Consider the following 18,152-nt stretch of genomic DNA (forward strand, 5'->3'; position numbering starts at 1 on the left):
TGGAGGAGTGTATCAGGTGTATAGAATGGAGGAGTGTACCAGGTGTATAGACTGGAGGAGTGTATTAGGTGTATAGACTGGAGGAGTGTATTAGGTGTATAGAATGGAGGAGTGTATCAGGTGTATGGAATGGAGGAGTGTATCAGGTGTATGGAATGGAGGAGTGTATCAGGTGTATAGAATGGAGGAGTGTATCAGGTGTATAGAATGGAGGAGTGTATCAGGTGTATAGAATGGAGGAGTGTACCAGGTGTATAGACTGGAGGAGTGTATTAGGTGTATAGAATGGAGGAGTGTATCAGGTGTATAGAATGGAGGAGTGTATCAGGTGTATAGAATGGAGGAGTGTATCAGGTGTATGGAATGGAGGAGTGTTCCAGGTGTATAGAATGGATGAGTGTACCAAGTGTATAGAATGGAGGAGTGTACCAGGTGTATAGAATAGAGGAGTGTATCAGGTGTATAGAATAGAGGAGTGTACCAGGTGCATAGAATGGAGGAGTGTACCAGGTGTATAGAATGGAGGAGTGTACCAGGTGTATAGAATGGAGGAGTGTATCAGGTGTATAGAATGGAGGAGTGTATCAGGTGTATAGAATGGAGGAGTGTACCAGGTATATAGAATGGAGGAGTGTATCAGGTGTATAGAATGGAGGAGTGTATCAGGTGTATAGAATGGAGGAGTGTATCAGGTGTATAGAATGGAGGAGTGTACCAGGTGAATAGGATAGAGGAGTTTATCAGGTGTATAGAATAGAGGAGTGTATCGGGTGTATAGAATGGAGGAGTGTATCAGGTGTATGGAATGGAGGAGTGTACCAGGTGTATAGAATGGAGGAGTGTATCAGGTGTATAGGATGGAGGAGTGTATCAGGTGTATGGAATGGAGGAGTGTATCAGGTGTATAGAATGGAGGAGTGTATCAGGTGTATAGAATGGAGGAGTGTATCAGGTGTATGGAATGGAGGAGTGTATCAGGTGTATGGAATGGAGGAGTGTACCAGGTGTATAGAATGGAGGAGTGTATCAGGTGTATGGAATGGAGGAGTGTATCAGGTGTATAGAATGGAGGAGTGTATCAGGTGTATAGAATGGAGGAGTGTATCAGGTGTATGGAATGGAGGAGTGTATCAGGTGTATGGAATGGAGGAGTGTACCAGGTGTATAGAATGGAGGAGTGTATCAGGTGTATAGAATAGAGGAGTGTATCGGGTGTATAGAATGGAGGAGTGTATCAGGTGTATAGAATGGAGGAGTGTATCAGGTGTATAGAATGGAGGAGTGTATCAGGTGTATAGAATGGAGGAGTGTATCAGGTGTATAGAATGGAGGAGTGTATCAGGTGTATAGAATGGAGGAATGTACCAGGTGTATAGAATGGATGAGTGTACCAGCTGTATAGAATGGATGAGTGTATCAGGTGTATAGAATGGAGGAGTGTACCAGGTGTATAGAATGGATGAGTGTATCAGGTGTATAGAATGGAGGAGTGTACCAGTTGTATAGAATGGAGGAGTGTATCAGGTGTATAGAATGGAGGAGTGTATCAGGTGTATAGAATGGAGGAGTGTATCAGGTGTATAGAATGGAGGAGTGTACCAGGTGTATAGAATGGAGGAGTGTATCAGGTGTATAGAATTGAGGAGTGTATCAGGTGTATAGAATGGAGGAGTGTATCAGGTGTATAGAATGGAGGAGTGTATCAGGTGTATAGAATGGAGGAGTGTATCAGGTGTATAGAATGGAGGAGTGTATCAGGTGTATAGAATGGAGGAGTGTATCAGGTGTATAGAACGGAGGAGTGTATCAGGTGTATAGAATGGAGGAGTGTATCAGGTGTATAGGATGGAGGAGTGTACCAGGTGTATAGAATGGAGGAGTGTATCAGGTATATAGAATGGAGGAGTGTATCAGGTGTATAGAATGGAGGAGTGTATCAGGTGTATAGAATGGAGGAGTGTATCAGGTGTATAGAATGGAGGAGTGTATCAGGTGTATAGAATGGAGGAGTGTATCAGGTGTATAGGATGGAGGAGTGTACCAGGTGTATAGGATGAAGGAGTGTATCAGGTGTATAGAATGGAGGAGTGTATCAGGTGTATAGAATTGAGGAGTGTATCAGGTGTATAGAATGGAGGAGTGTATCAGGTGTATAGGATGAAGGAGTGTATCAGGTGTATAGGATGAAGGAGTGTATCAGGTGTATAGAATGGAGGAGTGTATCAGGTGTATAGAATGGAGGAGTGTATCAGGTGTATAGAATGGAGGAGTGTATCAAATGTATAGAATGGAGGAGTGTATCAGGTGTATAGAATGGAGGAATGTACCAGGTGTATAGAATGGAGGAGTGTATCAGGTGTATAGAATGAAGGAGTGCACCAGGTGTATAGAATGGATGAGTGTATCAGGTGTATAGAATGGAGGAGTGTATCAGGTGTATAGAATGGAGGAGTGTATCAGGTGTATAGAATGGAGGAGTGTACCAGGTGTATAGAATGGAGGAGTGTATTAGGTGTATAGAATGGAGGAGTGTATCAGGTGTATAGGATGGAGGAGTGTATCAGGTGTATAGAATGGAGGAGTGTATCAGGTGTATAGAATGGAGGAGTGTACCAGGTGTATAGAATGGAGGAGTGTATCAGGTGAATAGAATGGAGGAGTGCACCAGGTGTATAGGATGGAGGAGTGTATCAGGTGTATAGAATGGAGGAGTGTATCAGGTGTATAGAATGGAGGAGTGTATCAGGTGTATGGAATGGAGGAGTGTATCAGGTGTATGGAATGGAGGAGTGTATCAGGTGTATAGAATGGAGGAGTGTACCAGGTGTATAGAATGGAGGAGTGTACCAGGTGTATAGAATGGAGGAGTGTATCAGGTGTATAGAATGGAGTAGTGTATCAGGTGTATAGAATGGAGGAGTGTATCAGGTGTATAGAATGGAGGAGTGTATCAGGTGTATAGAATGGAGGAGTGTATCAGGTGTATAGAATGGATGAGTGTATCAGGTGTATAGAATGGAGGAGTGTACCAGGTGTATAGGATGGAGGGGTGTATCAGGTGTATAGAATGGAGGAGTGTACCAGGTGTATAGAATGGAGGAGTGTATCAGGTGTATAGGATGGAGGAGTGTATCAGGTGTATAGAATGGAGGAGTGTATCAGGTGTATAGGATGGAGGAGTGTATCAGGTGTATAGAATGGATGAGTGTATCAGGTGTATAGAATGGAGGAGTGTACCAGGTGTATGGAATGGAGGAGTGTATCAGGTGTATAGAATGGAGGAGTGTATCAGGTGTATAGAATGGAGGAGTGTATCAGGTGTATAGAATGGAGGAGTGTACCAGGTGTATAGAATGGAGGAGTGTATCAGGTGTATAGAATGGAGGAGTGTATCAGGTGTATAGGATGGAGGAGTGTACCAGGTGTATAGAATGGAGGAGTGTATCAGGTGTATAGAATGGAGGAGTGTACCAGGTGTATAGGATGGAGGAGTGTATCAGGTGTATAGAATGGAGGAATGTACCAGGTGTATAGAATGGAGGAGTGTATCAGGTGTATAGAATGGAGGAGTGTACCAGGTGTATAGAATGGATGAGTTTATCAGGTGTATAGAATGGAGGAGTGTACCAGGTGTATAGAATGGTGGAGTGTATCAGGTGTATAGGATGGAGGAGTGTATCAGGTGTATAGAATGGAGGAGTGTATCAGGTGTATAGGATGGAGGAGTGTATCAGGTGTATAGAATAGAGGAGTGTATCAGGTGTATAGAATGGAGGAGTGTACCAGGTGTATTAAATGGAGGAGTGTATCATGTGTATAGAATGGAGGAGTGTGTCAGGTGTATAGAATGGAGGAGTGTATCAGGTGTATAGAATGGAGGAGTTTACCAGGTGTATAGAATGGAGGAGTATATCAGGTGTATAGAATGGAGGAGTGTATCAGGTGTATAGAATGGAGGAGTGTACCAGGTGTATGGAATGGAGGAGTGTACCAGGTGTATGGAATGGAGGAGTGTATCAGGTGTATGGAATGGATGAGTGTATCAGGTGTATAGAATGGAGGAGTGTACCAGGTGTATAGAGTGGAGGAGTGTACCAGGTGTATAGAATGGAGGAGTGTATCAGGTGTATAGGATGGAGGAGTGTATAAGGTGTATAGAATGGAGGAGTGTATCAGGTGTATAGAATAGAGGAGTGTATCAGGTGTATAGGATGAAGGAGTGTACCAGGTGTATAGGATGGAGGAGTGTACCAGGTGTATAGAATGGAGGAGTGTATCAGGTGTATAGGATGAAGGAGTGTACCAGGTGTATAGGATGGAGGAGTGTATCAGGTGTATAGAATGGAGGAGTGTATCAGGTGTATAGAATGGAGGAGTGTATCAGGTGTATAGAATGGAGGAGTGTATCAGGTGTATAGAATGGAGGAGTGTACCAGGTGTATAGAATGGAGGAGTGTACCAGGTGTATAGGATGGAGGAGTGTATCAGGTGTATAGAATAGAGGAGTGTATCAGGTGTATGGAATGGAGGAGTGTACCAGGTGTATAGGATGGAGGAGTGTACCAGGTGTATAGAATGGAGGAGTGTATCAGGTGTATAGGATGAAGGAGTGTACCAGGTGTATAGGATGGAGGAGTGTACCAGGTGTATAGAATGGAGGAGTGTATCAGGTGTATAGAATGGAGGAGTGTACCAGGTGTATAGAATGGAGGAGTGTACCAGGTGTATAGAATGGAGGAGTGTACCAGGTGTATAGGATGAAGGAGTGTACCAGGTGTATAGGATGGAGGAGTGTACCAGGTGTATAGAATGGAGGAGTGTTTCAGGTGTATAGGATGAAGGAGTGTACCAGGTGTATAGGATGGAGGAGTGTACCAGGTGTATAGAATGGAGGAGTGTATCAGGTGTATAGAATGGAGGAGTGTACCAGGTGTATAGGATGGAGGAGTGTATCAGGTGTATAGGATGGAGGAGTGTATCAGGTGTATAGAATGGAGGAGTGTACCAGGTGTATAGAATGGAGGAGTGTATCAGGTGTATAGAATGGAGGAGTGTACCAGGTGTATAGAATGGAGGAGTGTACCAGGTGTATAGAATGGAGGAGTGTACCAGGTGTATAGGATGGAGGAGTGTATCAGGTGTATAGGATGGAGGAGTGTATCAATCAGGTGTATAGAATAGAGGAGTGTATCAGGTGTATGGAATGGAGGAGTGTACCAGGTGTATAGGATGGAGGAGTGTACCAGGTGTATAGAATGGAGGAGTGTATCAGGTATATAGGATGAAGGAGTGTATCAGGTGTATAGAATGGAGGAGTGTACCAGGTGTATAGAATGGAGGAGTGTATCAGGTGTATAGAATGGAGGAGTGTATCAGGTGTATAGAATGGAGGAGTGTACCAGGTGTATGGAATGGAGGAGTGTATCAGGTGTATAGAATGGAGGAGTGTATCAGGTGTATAGAATGGAGGAGTGTATCAGGTGTATAGAATGGAGGAGTGTACCAGGTGTATAGAATGGAGGAGTGTATCAGGTGTATAGAATGGAGGAGTGTACCAGGTGTATAGGATGGAGGAGTGTATCAGGTGTATAGGATGGAGGAGTGTATCAGGTGTATAGAATAGAGGAGTGTATCAGGTGTATAGGATGAAGGAGTGTACCAGGTGTATAGGATGGAGGTGTGTACCAGGTGTATAGAATGGAGGAGTGTATCAGGTGTATAGAATGGAGGAGTGTACCAGGTGTATGGAATGGAGGAGTGTATCAGGTGTATAGAATGGAGGAGTGTATCAGGTGCATAGAATGGAGGAGTGTATCAGGTGTATAGAGTGGAGGAGTGTACCAGGTGTATAGAATGGAGGAGTGTATCAGGTGTATAGGATGGAGGAGTGTATCAGGTGTATAGAATGGGGGAGTGTATCAGGTGTATAGAATGGAGGAGTGTACCAGGTGTATGGAATGGAGGAGTGTATCAGGTGTATAGAATGGAGGAGTGTATCAGGTGTATAGAATGGAGGAGTGTATCAGGTGTATGGAATGGAGGAGTGTATCAGGTGTATAGAATGGAGGAGTGTATCAGGTGTATAGAATGGAGGAGTGTATCAGGTGTATAGAGTGGAGGAGTGTATCAGGTGTATAGAATGGAGCAGTGTATCAGGTGTATAGAGTGGAGGAGTGTACCAGGTGTATAGAATGGAGGAGTGTATCAGGTGTATAGGATGGAGGAGTGTATCAGGTGTATAGAATGGAGGAGTGTATCAGGTGTATAGGATGGAGGAGTGTATCAGGTGTATAGAATGGAGGAGTGTATCAGGTGTATAGAATGGAGGAGTGTACCAGGTGTATGGAATGGAGGAGTATATCAGGTGTATAGAATGGAGGAGTGTATCAGGTGTATAGAATGGAGGAGTGTATCAGGTGTATAGAATGGAGGAGTGTATCAGGTGTATAGAATGGAGGAGTGTATCAGGTGTATAGAATGGAGGAGTGTATCAGGTGTATAGAATGGAGGAGTGTATCAGGTGTATAGAATGGAGGAGTGTATCAGGTGTATAGAATGGAGGAGTGTACCAGGTGTATGGAATGGAGGAGTGTATCAGGTGTATGGAATGGAGGAGGGTATCAGGTGTATAGATTGGAGGAGTGTATCAGGTGTATAGGATGGAGGAGTGTATCAGGTGTATAGAATGGAGGAGTGTATCAGGTGACAATGCTAAATTCCTTTGTCGTATAAACAACCCTTTATGAAGCTAAGAACACTGTACGCTGTTTACTGAAGAAGTACCGTAATGGTACGCTAGTTGCGTAACGATCGCTCAGCCGTAGGCGAGACGCTCAAGCGTCACGTTCGCTCACGGCCCAGGGATCACAGGACACGTTATTGGCTATGACTAGAGTAATGATTCGCTATGGCGTAGCTTACGCTCGAGACCACGAGGAGGTCACCAGCGATGCAGACGCTCACAACACTATACCTTTATGATAAAACCTTATACCAATGAAATACACTGAATACCTTAATGTGAGTACAGGGTGTAAGTGCAACCTTGTGTAACCTGACTAACTACAAAGCTGCTTGAGCGTCACCGACGCTCAAGTGAACACTTAACACTATAGAAAATACACAGATACTGGTTTAGGTTCCAAGGCCTATTAACTGTATTATATCTAATATACTTGTAAAAGGGGATAACAGTACAAATGATACACTACAATATAACAGAGACTTCCTAACCACAGAACTAAACAATAAATACAAAAAGACAATACTACACTGACCTAAATGCAATACAATACAATACTATCTAATACAATACAATACTAGCCTAGTCTAGGGGAGATATGAGAGAACAGACCAGAGAGAGAGAGAGAGAGAGAGAGAGAGAGAGAGAGAGAGAGAGAGAGAGAGAGATGAGATGAGAGAAATTGGCTCACAGAAAGACAATGATAACGGAGAGAAACTTACGCACAAAGGGTATGATCGCCTGCGCCTCGATATCCAGCTCCCGGCTATCAGCAGATAACCGTTGATGAGAGAGTGAGAGCTGGATGTGGTCGGCCTGCCTATTTATGCCCCACACACAATGCAATCTCCTGGTCCTACAATCCCATTGTCCATTGGCCGAAGGAATTCGGCCCTGTATCATAACAAAAGGTCATAGGGTGATTCATACAGGTGGGCTGTGACGATTTCCAACAGCTCAGGTGGGTGGGAAACTGGGTTTCCCGCCGCATACCTGAGTATGTGTAAATAATAGAAATGGACATAAACTTCTTATGTCCATAACTATTCGCACGAGCGATTAATACGCTCCAAACCAACACCGGAATATTGCTAATTAAATACTCTTCCGATGGGTACCAAACACTGCTGTATGATTCCTGTTAGACCCTTTGTACGATATAAAGAGGGATTCCTCAGCTCTGGGACATTGTATTTTAACCAAACTTTCAGAATCTATCAAAGGGACCATGATCTATAAACTACATTAATTGTGAACATTTGTAACGAATGAGTCGCACGCTACGACTACATAAACTCTACCGTAAATACGCATACCGCGCCTGCGAGTGCACGTTATTGCGGGTATGCGAATCCACGGGAGAGCGCATGCACGCGCAGCGCGGACCAGTGTGCGGTGCAAATATGGCAACGTGCATTGAGACATTTTTCTGACTTTGACAGTCCACCCTTTGGCAGTCAATAATAACTGCCACAAAACATTTAAGGAGAAAAATGTAAGTCAGGGGTTAATTGATTTCCATGGTTGGGTAGGGGAGGAGAGAGGAGAAGGTGTGAAGAGGGTATGACCTAGTGAGATAGCAGAAGCATGTGTGTATGAATCCATGTTTGGGGGGTCATGTATCATCGTGCCGTACGTGTTGTAAATCAAGCTTCGAGGTATTGCGAAGTATACATTTGAATTCCTTCTTATCCTGTGGTACAGGTCTGTGGATGGGCTGTCAAACTCTACCGAGCTCATTTCGGCTGTGGTTGTAACAAAATGGGGATGCACATTTTAGTTGATGATACATGAATGGGGGAGGTATGTGGTTGCTGATATCTGTGCCTGTATTCCCTATCGTCTATGTGTGTCGTTACCTGAGGGTTGTAGAGATGAAGATAAAGAACACTTACGAAAAATGCAATGATATTCTATGTCAGGGAAATGTACATCTGTCGTCGAAGTTGTTTTCGGTATCTGTTGAGAGTCGTCTTCTTTGTGCTGTATTGCTCCTTAGGCATGAGCAAATAGCTTTGTCTGAGCCATCAGATTTACAAAAATGTTGGGCTAGCGTGAGTTTAAAGATACTAGGGAAACTGGGGATCCATGGCAAAGTTCATCAAGTGTCCATATTTAAAGTTGTCAAATCTTCTTCTTCGGTGCTTGTCTGTTGTCTGTATACATCTCGTCTCGTCAGCTTCCTCGTCCAAGGGGGTCTTTGTATCTTGGAGAAAAGCAGAAAAACAGGTGAAAGAAACGGACCTTATAATCGCATTTTCATCACATTCTGGTTTCTATCATTGGGTCATAAATCAAATCCAGGTTAATTACAGTTTCCTCACTCCTCAAGCTCATCACTTTTGTACTTTGTTTGCACCTCATTAAAGCCTGCCCGCATCTAAATATCAATCCAATCGATATAACGACACCCAAGATACATAGTAGAAACTTTCCAACATCCATTATGACTCCTTGAGCCCAATCTCCTAAACCGGAGAACCAATTTCGCGGGTTCAACCATGACACCCAACCAGTCAGCTCATTACCTACAGCAGCAAGGGTGAGATTGTGTTTTCGACGAAATTCCCACTTCAATTGGAGAATATCGTCCATCTTTTGGTCTATGACCTCTACCGGATCCTCGGTGCTATTTGTGATATACGTGCAACACTTTATGCCGTACTGTGTTGCCAATGTAACACAATATCCGCCTGTTACTGCTGTAAGATAATTAAGAACCATCCTATGCTGAACTAGTTCTGTTTTATAAGCTTGAAGTTCTCTTCCAGTGTATCTAAACGTGTCATCATACATTTCAGTGATATTATCTAACAAATTGGCGAGTGCGGAAATGTATCTATAATTCATCACTCCCCGAGCGGTACGAGTGAAATCTAACGCTACCAGAACCTGAATCCCGGTGGATTCATGGATAAGATCAGAGGCCGGATGCTCTAACCTTTCTGACAGTTGTCTTTTAACTCGGTGCTCGTAATGAGTGTGAGTATAAGGAGCTTGGGCACCACGGTGTATGTCCTTCATTTTGTCATGTGTAACAGTCATCACTTCAGGCAATACTTTTCCAATATAACACAATCCTTCAGAGTTTGGGGCAAGCCATTTGTACGCCTTTCTCCCGCATATGAAATATGCATCATCGGGGAGAACATAAGGGACGGAGAAGGACATGACCATGTTACAAACCTTCCAGGTGAAATCTCCTGACCCTAATTCTTCCAATTGCTTAATGCACGTATCGGTTTGTACGATATGTGCACAGTATCCTGGTGATACCTCTCCAACTCTAGTAATCCTATTTCCTAAGGTATATCGATACCGGAAAGATTTTCCTCTACTGGCTATGTGGCGTACGAGCTCTGTATCTGTAGGCATTCTATCTGCTCTGTGTGAAAAGGTCATGGTAAGGTTGCTCCATGACACTTCCCAATTTCCCGGTTTTCTGGGATTGGAGATGTTAAAACATAAGAGGGACCTATCCACATGGTATTGGTGGAGCTTCAAACTAGGAGGGCTGGAGATATTAAACCTCCGGTCCACCGGTCTCCCACCACTTAGCTCAAGTACCTCCCCTAACGTTAAAGGAAATGGTACTAGCCCTGATTTGCTGTGACCCTGAGGCACTTGAGAGCATACCCAACAATCTGTTTGGTTTAACACGTTACCCACTAAGGAGTGATAGTCACTCAATGGATGCCGGTCTATATGGATATTAAAACTAGATTGGCATTTCTTTATGCATCCATCTTCAACCAGATTATCACAGAGCCTACAGATACAATTTTCTTCAGCTAACAATCCATCACAATTTCTTCTATCGGATCGTTTTCTGATACTCGCCTTTGCTTGTTGGTTTGGTTGATCTTGGAAAACTACGCCTCCATCATCATAATCGGAACCCATTCCAGAACCTCTTTCGACCTCTATGGTACTCTCGCCGGAACAGACTGCTCTGGTCAACATCATGGTTAACATCAAAATCCGGATCACAGTCTCTTGGGGCAAGTCCATCTTTGAGGAGGAAATAGAGAAGAATGAGGAGGGGGAAAAAGAAATTTTAAGGGAGAGGGGCTGGGAAGTGGAGAAAAACAATAAAAGGGAGAAGGGAGTCGACAACTGCTTTCGGTCTTCAAGGCTCAGGTGCCGCCTCAATCCTCCTGGAACAGACACTCCAGTGATACAACCTCTACCGTCTGTTCCTTATCGCGGGACTTCTCTGGATCAGCAACCTTTTTGCAGTGGGATGAATGGACCCAAGTCTCTCTCTCAGCAACCTTCAATGCTGTGGTGCTAGTCAATAAGACCTGGTATGGTCCTTCCCATCTATCAATAAGACAACCTGAGCGTAGAAAATTTCGTATCATTACACAATCCCCAGGTTCAATGTCATGACAATTACTATCTGGTAAATCAGGAATCACCAACTTCAGATTATCATTTTGATTCCTCAACTGTTTACTCATGTTAATCAAGTACTTTACAGTTACTTCATTGTTACATTTCAAATCATCCTGAGGGTTAATCATGACATGCGGTTGTCGACCAAACAAGATTTCAAAAGGAGACAGATTAAGAGGGGACCTGGGAGTGGTTCTGATGCTATACAAAACAATGGGTAAAGCTTCTGGCCACGTCAATCCTGTCTCTGCCATTACTTTACTCAATTTATTTTTAATAGTGCTGTTCACTCTTTCGACCTTCGCACTCGCCTGTGGACGGTACGGAGTGTGCAGCTTGCTATCAATACCCATCAATTTACACATTCCTTGAAAGACATCACCTGTAAAATGGGTACCCCTATCACTTTCAATGATTCTAGGGATACCATATCTACATACAAATTCCTGCACAATTTTCTTAGCTGTAAACATAGCGGTATTTGTAGCTGCTGGAAAAGCCTCGACCCAATTCGAGAAAACATCTATACAGACAAGTACATATTTCAAATTTCGACATGGGGGTAATTGAATGAAGTCAATTTGTATTACCTGGAAAGGGCCGCCGGCAGGTGGGATATGGGATGGTTCTGTAGGTATTGCTTTTCCAATATTCTTTCTCAGACAGGTAAGGCATGACATTGCTCTTTTACTCGCATGAGAGGAGAATCCTGGGGCGCACCAGTATGCTCTTACCAATTTGCACATCCCCTCCTTGCCTAGATGAGTCAGCCCGTGAGCTGCTTCAGCCAGACATGGAAGGTATGCCCTGGGGGCCACTGGTTTACCATGTCCATCCGTCCAGAGCCCTGAGGACTCCTGGCCATATCCCTTTGCCTTCCAGACTGCTCTTTCCTGTGTGGAACACAAATTCTGCATCTCACACAACTTCTGTGTGTTGATGGTATTAAATACCATCAACTGTGTGGTGTTTGTCCGTGTGGGGGTAGCAGCTGCAAGCTTTGCGGCTTCGTCTGCTCGGCTGTTACCAAGGGATACTGGGTCTTGGCTATATGTATGTGCTTTACATTTGATAACAGCCACTCTGTCGGGTTCCTGTATCGCTGTTAGAAGCCTTTTTATGTGAGCTGCATGCGCTATCGGTGTACCAGCTGCCGTCATGAAATTTCTGAGCCGCCATAGGGCTCCGAAATCATGGACTACCCCGAACGCGTATCTGGAATCGGTGTAGATATTGGCTGACTTACCCTTAGCCAATTCACATGCTCTGGTTAGGGCGACCAGTTCAGCAACCTGGGCTGAGTGAGGTGGGCCTAGCGGTTCCGCTTCTATGGTGTCTTGGTCATCTACGACTGCGTATCCAGTACACAAGTCTCCCGAGTCTGACTGTCTGTGACAACTACCGTCCGTGTAGAACGTGAGTTCTGCATCTTTCAGTGGATTGTCACTGATGTCAGGCCTTGCGGTAAAATTTTGGGTCAAATATTCCATACAATCATGTGTATCTTCCTTTGCATTAAATCCTCCTTCCCCATCACTCTCACCTTCCACCCTTTGTGTCTGACCAGGCACACCTGGGAGAAATGTTGCAGGATTTAATGCGCTGCATCTCCTTATGGTGATGTTTACGGGGGCCATTAATGCCAATTCCCATCTTGTAAACCTTGCTGATGAGACGTGTCTGGTTTGGGCAGAATTCAATAAGGCAGATACCGCATGCGGTGTATGGATTGTGAGGTTGTGGCCTAGCACGACATCTTCGCTTTTTGTCACTAGCAATGCTATCGCCGCAACGCTACGCAAGCATGTGGGGAGGGATCGCGCTACCGTATCTAGCTGGGCGCTGTAGTATGCAATTGGCCTGCTGGCATCACCGTGTTTTTGTGTTAGTACACCTGCTGCGCACCCAGCACTTTCTGTTCCGTATAGTTCAAAGGGTTTCCCATAGTCTGGCATACCTAGTGCTGGTGCCTGCGTTAGGCACTGTTTGAGTCTCTCAAATGCTGTTTCAGATTCGTCTGTATGCGAAATCCGATCAGGTTTGTTTGAAGAGACCATTTCCTGCAAAGGTAGCGCCAATATGGAAAACCCTGGGATCCAATTACGGCAATACCCACACATTCCTAAAAACGTCCTGATCTGTTGCTGGGTTTGTGGCAGTGTCATGTCTCTAATGGCTTGGATTCTATCAGCGGTCAGGTGTCTCAGTCCTTGTGTTAGACAGTGTCCCAAATATTTTACCTTAGTTTGGCATAATTGTAACTTGTCTTTGGAAACCTTGTGACCTGTGTCTGAAAGATGAAACAGGAGCTGTTTCGTATCCTTCAGAGATGCTTCCAGTGAATCTGAACACAGTAATAAATCGTCCACATACTGTATCAATACTGATCCACTGTCTGGTTGGAAAGACTGTAAACAATCATGCAAAGCCTGAGAAAATATACTTGGACTATCTATGAAACCTTGGGGTAACCGAGTCCACGTGTATTGGACTCCTCTGTATGTGAATGCAAACAAATATTGGCTGTCAGGGTGCAGAGGTACCGAAAAGAAAGCGGAGCAGAGGTCAATAACAGTGAAAAATTTGGCAGTGGGAGGAATTTGCATTAGGATGACAGCTGGATTAGGCACTACGGGGAACTGACTCTCAACTATTTTGTTAATCCCCCTTAGATCCTGCACTAGCCTGTAACCCCTCCCCCCACTCTTTTTAACAGGGAAGATGGGACTATTTGCGGTGCTGGACGTTCTTACTAGAATGCCCTGTTGTAGCAAGCGCTCTATTACGGGAAAAACTCCTAGCTCCACCTCTGGCTTCAGAGGATACTGTGGGATTTTTGGAGCTATCCTACCATCTTTTACTTGCACAACTACTGGAGCTACGTTTGCCATTAATCCAGTGTCCTGTCCATCTTTTGTCCAAAGTGACTCTGGTATCTGAGATATCATCTCTTCTACTTGGGATGGATTCCTATTTGTCATAATGGAATGTGACATTAATTTTGATGGGGAGTCTAACATGTCTCGTACTTCCTGAGCGTGATTCTCAGGAATGTCCAAGAATACACCTTCAGGAGTACAATAAATGACGCAACCCATTTTACATAGTAAGTCTCTTCCCAGGAGATTAGTTGGTGCAGATGCAGCCAGCAAAAAGGAATGCTTGGTATGCAAAGGCCCTATTGTAATCTCGGCTGGTTTGCTAACAGGGTAGTGCTGGACTACTCCTGTTACTCCCATGGCTGGAATTGTCCTACCAGTGGTTCTCATGCCCACTGTCGAATTTATCACTGACTTGGCCGCCCCTGTGTCTACAAGAAAGTTTAAAGTTTTACCAGCTACATTGATTGCAATTTCTGGTTCGCTTCCAAGACTGGCAATCAACTTAACTGGGTGCAGATTACAGGTATGGCCACACCCCTATTGGGTATGCTGACCTCCCTGAATCCCGCTGGCAGCAACTACTTGTGAGGGAGTTAGCTGGGAACTACCAGAGGCATGCCAATCTCTGTTCGGGGGATATCTTTTTGTTTCCCCTGTATGTGGCTCAAAACTCCGCCTCTGTGGACCCTGCTCCCAATGTCGTGTGTTGTGTTGTTGTCTAGGGGGTTGAAAAGATCTTTGTACATTCTTTGTTCTACATTCTCGTGCAAAGTGTCCCGGTCTGTTACAAGAAAAACATGTTATTACACTTGCCTTACCCACAGGATTCGGTGGTACATACGCAGGCTGCCTTGTGGTCAGCGCCTGTATACTTACGGACATCAACTTATCACTTTGCGATTCCCTGTGCCTAGTGATGTTTCTGTCGTGATCAATAGCAGCCTCTCTCAAGCCGGACACTGACAGACCTCGCCAGCATGGTTGCGTGGTCTGAACCCTAGTCTTTAATGTTTCCTTTAAACCATCCATCAGTACAGATACTGCTACTTCTCGATGGTTTGGGTTGGTCTTAATGTCTTCTATACCAGTGTACTTTGCCATTTCTAATAGTTCCCGGTGAAAATATTCTGTTGCCGTTTCGGACTCCTTTTGCTTAATGGAAAATATTTTATTCCATTTAACAACGGCTGGGAAATACTCTTTTAGCTGTAAATTTATCCTTTTTACATTATCCTTGTTGTACACGTCTGTAAGCGGTGCATCTTTATCCAATGCACAATCAGCTAAAAACTGAGTTGCATCAACATTGGAAGGTAAACAAGCTCTTAGCAGTATCTGCCAATCCTTGTTGTTGGGTTCTACGGTGTTACCTAGATCCCTGATGTATTTTTGGCTAGCAACTAAATCCTTCCTGGGGTCAGGAAATTCGGACACTATTGTTCTTAATTCCATTCTGGAAAATGGAGTGTACATGGCAATGTTCCTTATGGGAGTGGCTCCAGACACATCTGTTTTTCCATTGGGAACTGCTATTACCCTTACAGGAGCAATTCTAACAGCCTCTTCCTGTGTAGATTCTACAGCTTGTTGTGGTACAATTGTTTCAGTGTAGTGCATGGTGCCGTACTTACCCGTTGACACGACCTCACCTATCCCTCCGCTAGGGGCTTTCACTAATCTCGTGGGTGTCGCTGTGCCTACTGTGGTCTCTGCTATGGTGGCTGCAAGAGAGAGAGCTGAAATTGTTGCTGAATCGTCTTCTTGATCACACTCCTGAGGAAGGTTCAAAACAGGGTACATCTTGCACGGGTTAATACTTGCATGAGTTATTTGGTTAACATCATTAACATTTACAGGGTTACTAAGAGTTTGTGTTTTACAACCCAGTGCGTTTCTCTCCGCAATCAACTTCTCTCCTGCAATGTATGGTGGAGGAGGAGCTGTGGCAATCAACTTCCTGACTGCCCCAGATCCTGCCGCCAGAGCCAAACCTCTCTGTATCTCACCTTCCTGGTGCCATAACTGTAAACAATCATGATGTTGAATTCGTCTCTTTGTTGATTTTACGAGACATATCCTCCTCCTTAAATTTTGTAACACTTCTGGACTAAAGCTACCTATTCTTGGGAATTTGTCCCTGTCTTGTACAGTCATTCTCTCCCATTCATCACATAAAGATTCGGTGTGAATTCCATATTTTTCACACATTACATATCGTGCCGACCCAACTGGTCGGTTCACAGAATCAACCTGAACCAGGGTTGATCGCCCCCTACCTGAACAAATGGCCCCCATAATCTGCAGGCGTTGCTTATTCCTCCTTGAATATCAAGGCTTTCAGCGAACCCTTACAAACAAACCAAGATGTCCTTGGGCAGGCCGGCGGTGGTGGTTTATCAAGTACCCCACTTACTTCTCGCCCACGTTGGCCTGTGCTGCAATCACTGTAGCCAGAGCTGCTGTACCCAACCTAGGGCCCCTGTGAACCTTTATTTACTGGAACATATGAGGGTTACCCGCAGGACACTTACTCTTTCCAGTAAAGTTGGGGTTGTTAGATAGTTCCTGAGTGACCAGCGAACTTCCCTTCCAAAAATAAAAAATTACACAAATCACGTCAGAATGTACAGATAGCGTTTGTGACCACTTTACTCTAATGGTATTAGGTCAGATTACTAACTACTGCACACAATAACGTGCGGTCCAATCGTTCAGTATACGAGCACTACTTGTCATGTACTGAAAGATCAATGGAATCTATGTTTCCGGCTGCGATTCCTTCAGCCAGAGCTTGTATGGCCTATATGGGTTCTGCACCAACACCCCATGCGTTGTGCCACTGGACTTTTATAGCGGACCTTTTACCTTACGACCTCCTGGTCTTGTTACCTTATGGTCCGCTATACTCTAATGCTCAAATATTATTTAACCAGGGATGCCTCCCTGGCCACCGTATATGTCACTTACACGTATGTCCCTTGACGAGTACCCGGCTTTCCTTTTGGTTCCACCTTAAAGTTATATAAACTTTTGTATACAAAACACACTCACTCAACACATGTACACTTTTGTTTTTATATCTATTTCTGCGCAGAAATTGTCTTTAGGCCAAAAGTGTTACCAATTAGGAGCAGGATCTGTTAAACTAAATTTCAGATTTTCCAAAAATAGATTTGCGTTATTTACCGCTTCGCGTTATCTACCGCTGTGCGTTAATTATCGCCTTTGCGTTACTTCACTTTATCACAACTTGAGCTACGTGGGCGTAACCGGACGCTACGTTGCGTAATGAACGCTGCGTGCGTCTGCCTTTTGGATTGCGTACGCTAGTCTTTGTTAGCGACACGTGTATGCAATGCAAAGGATCCACCGTAACACAATATATTTTTATCAATGTAAATGATCCCTGATCATCTACCGCAATCCACACTGACTGCCTTGTATCTCAGACAAACCGTGTGTTTGTTCTATACTTTAACTATCACCTCTACTATTAAATAACAGCAAATCTCTTTTTAGCACTTTCTATCAACTATAAAATTGGCAAACAGGAATAGTGATATACGAAAAATGAAACAGAAATGCAGATATATGTATGCGTGCGTGTATACGCAAGACAGAAGAGAAATAAAAGTTTTAAAAGACACAAGCGTTTTGTTCTTACTTCCGGTTCCCGGATTCCTTCAGCATTCTTTATCTAAGCGAAGCAGACGCTTATCCCGTCAGCACTGTGAGACAACCTCCCACCCTTTGCTGGAGGGATAATGTCTGCTGATCTACCTAGTGCAGATATGAGAAGGATAGGACGAGTCCCCAATTGACAATGCTAAATTCCTTTGTCGTATAAACAACCCTTTATGAAGCTAAGAACACTGTACGCTGTTTACTGAAGAAGTACCGTAATGGTACGCTAGTTGCGTAACGATCGCTCAGCCGTAGGCGAGACGCTCAAGCGTCACGTTCGCTCACGGCCCAGGGATCACAGGACACGTTATTGGCTATGACTAGAGTAATGATTCGCTATGGCGTAGCTTACGCTCGAGACCACGAGGAGGTCACCAGCGATGCAGACGCTCACAACACTATACCTTTATGATAAAACCTTATACCAATGAAATACACTGAATACC

The sequence above is a fragment of the Pseudophryne corroboree genome, chromosome 8, assembly GCF_028390025.1.
Source record: "Pseudophryne corroboree isolate aPseCor3 chromosome 8, aPseCor3.hap2, whole genome shotgun sequence".
Classification (NCBI taxonomy): Eukaryota; Metazoa; Chordata; class Amphibia; order Anura; family Myobatrachidae; genus Pseudophryne; species Pseudophryne corroboree.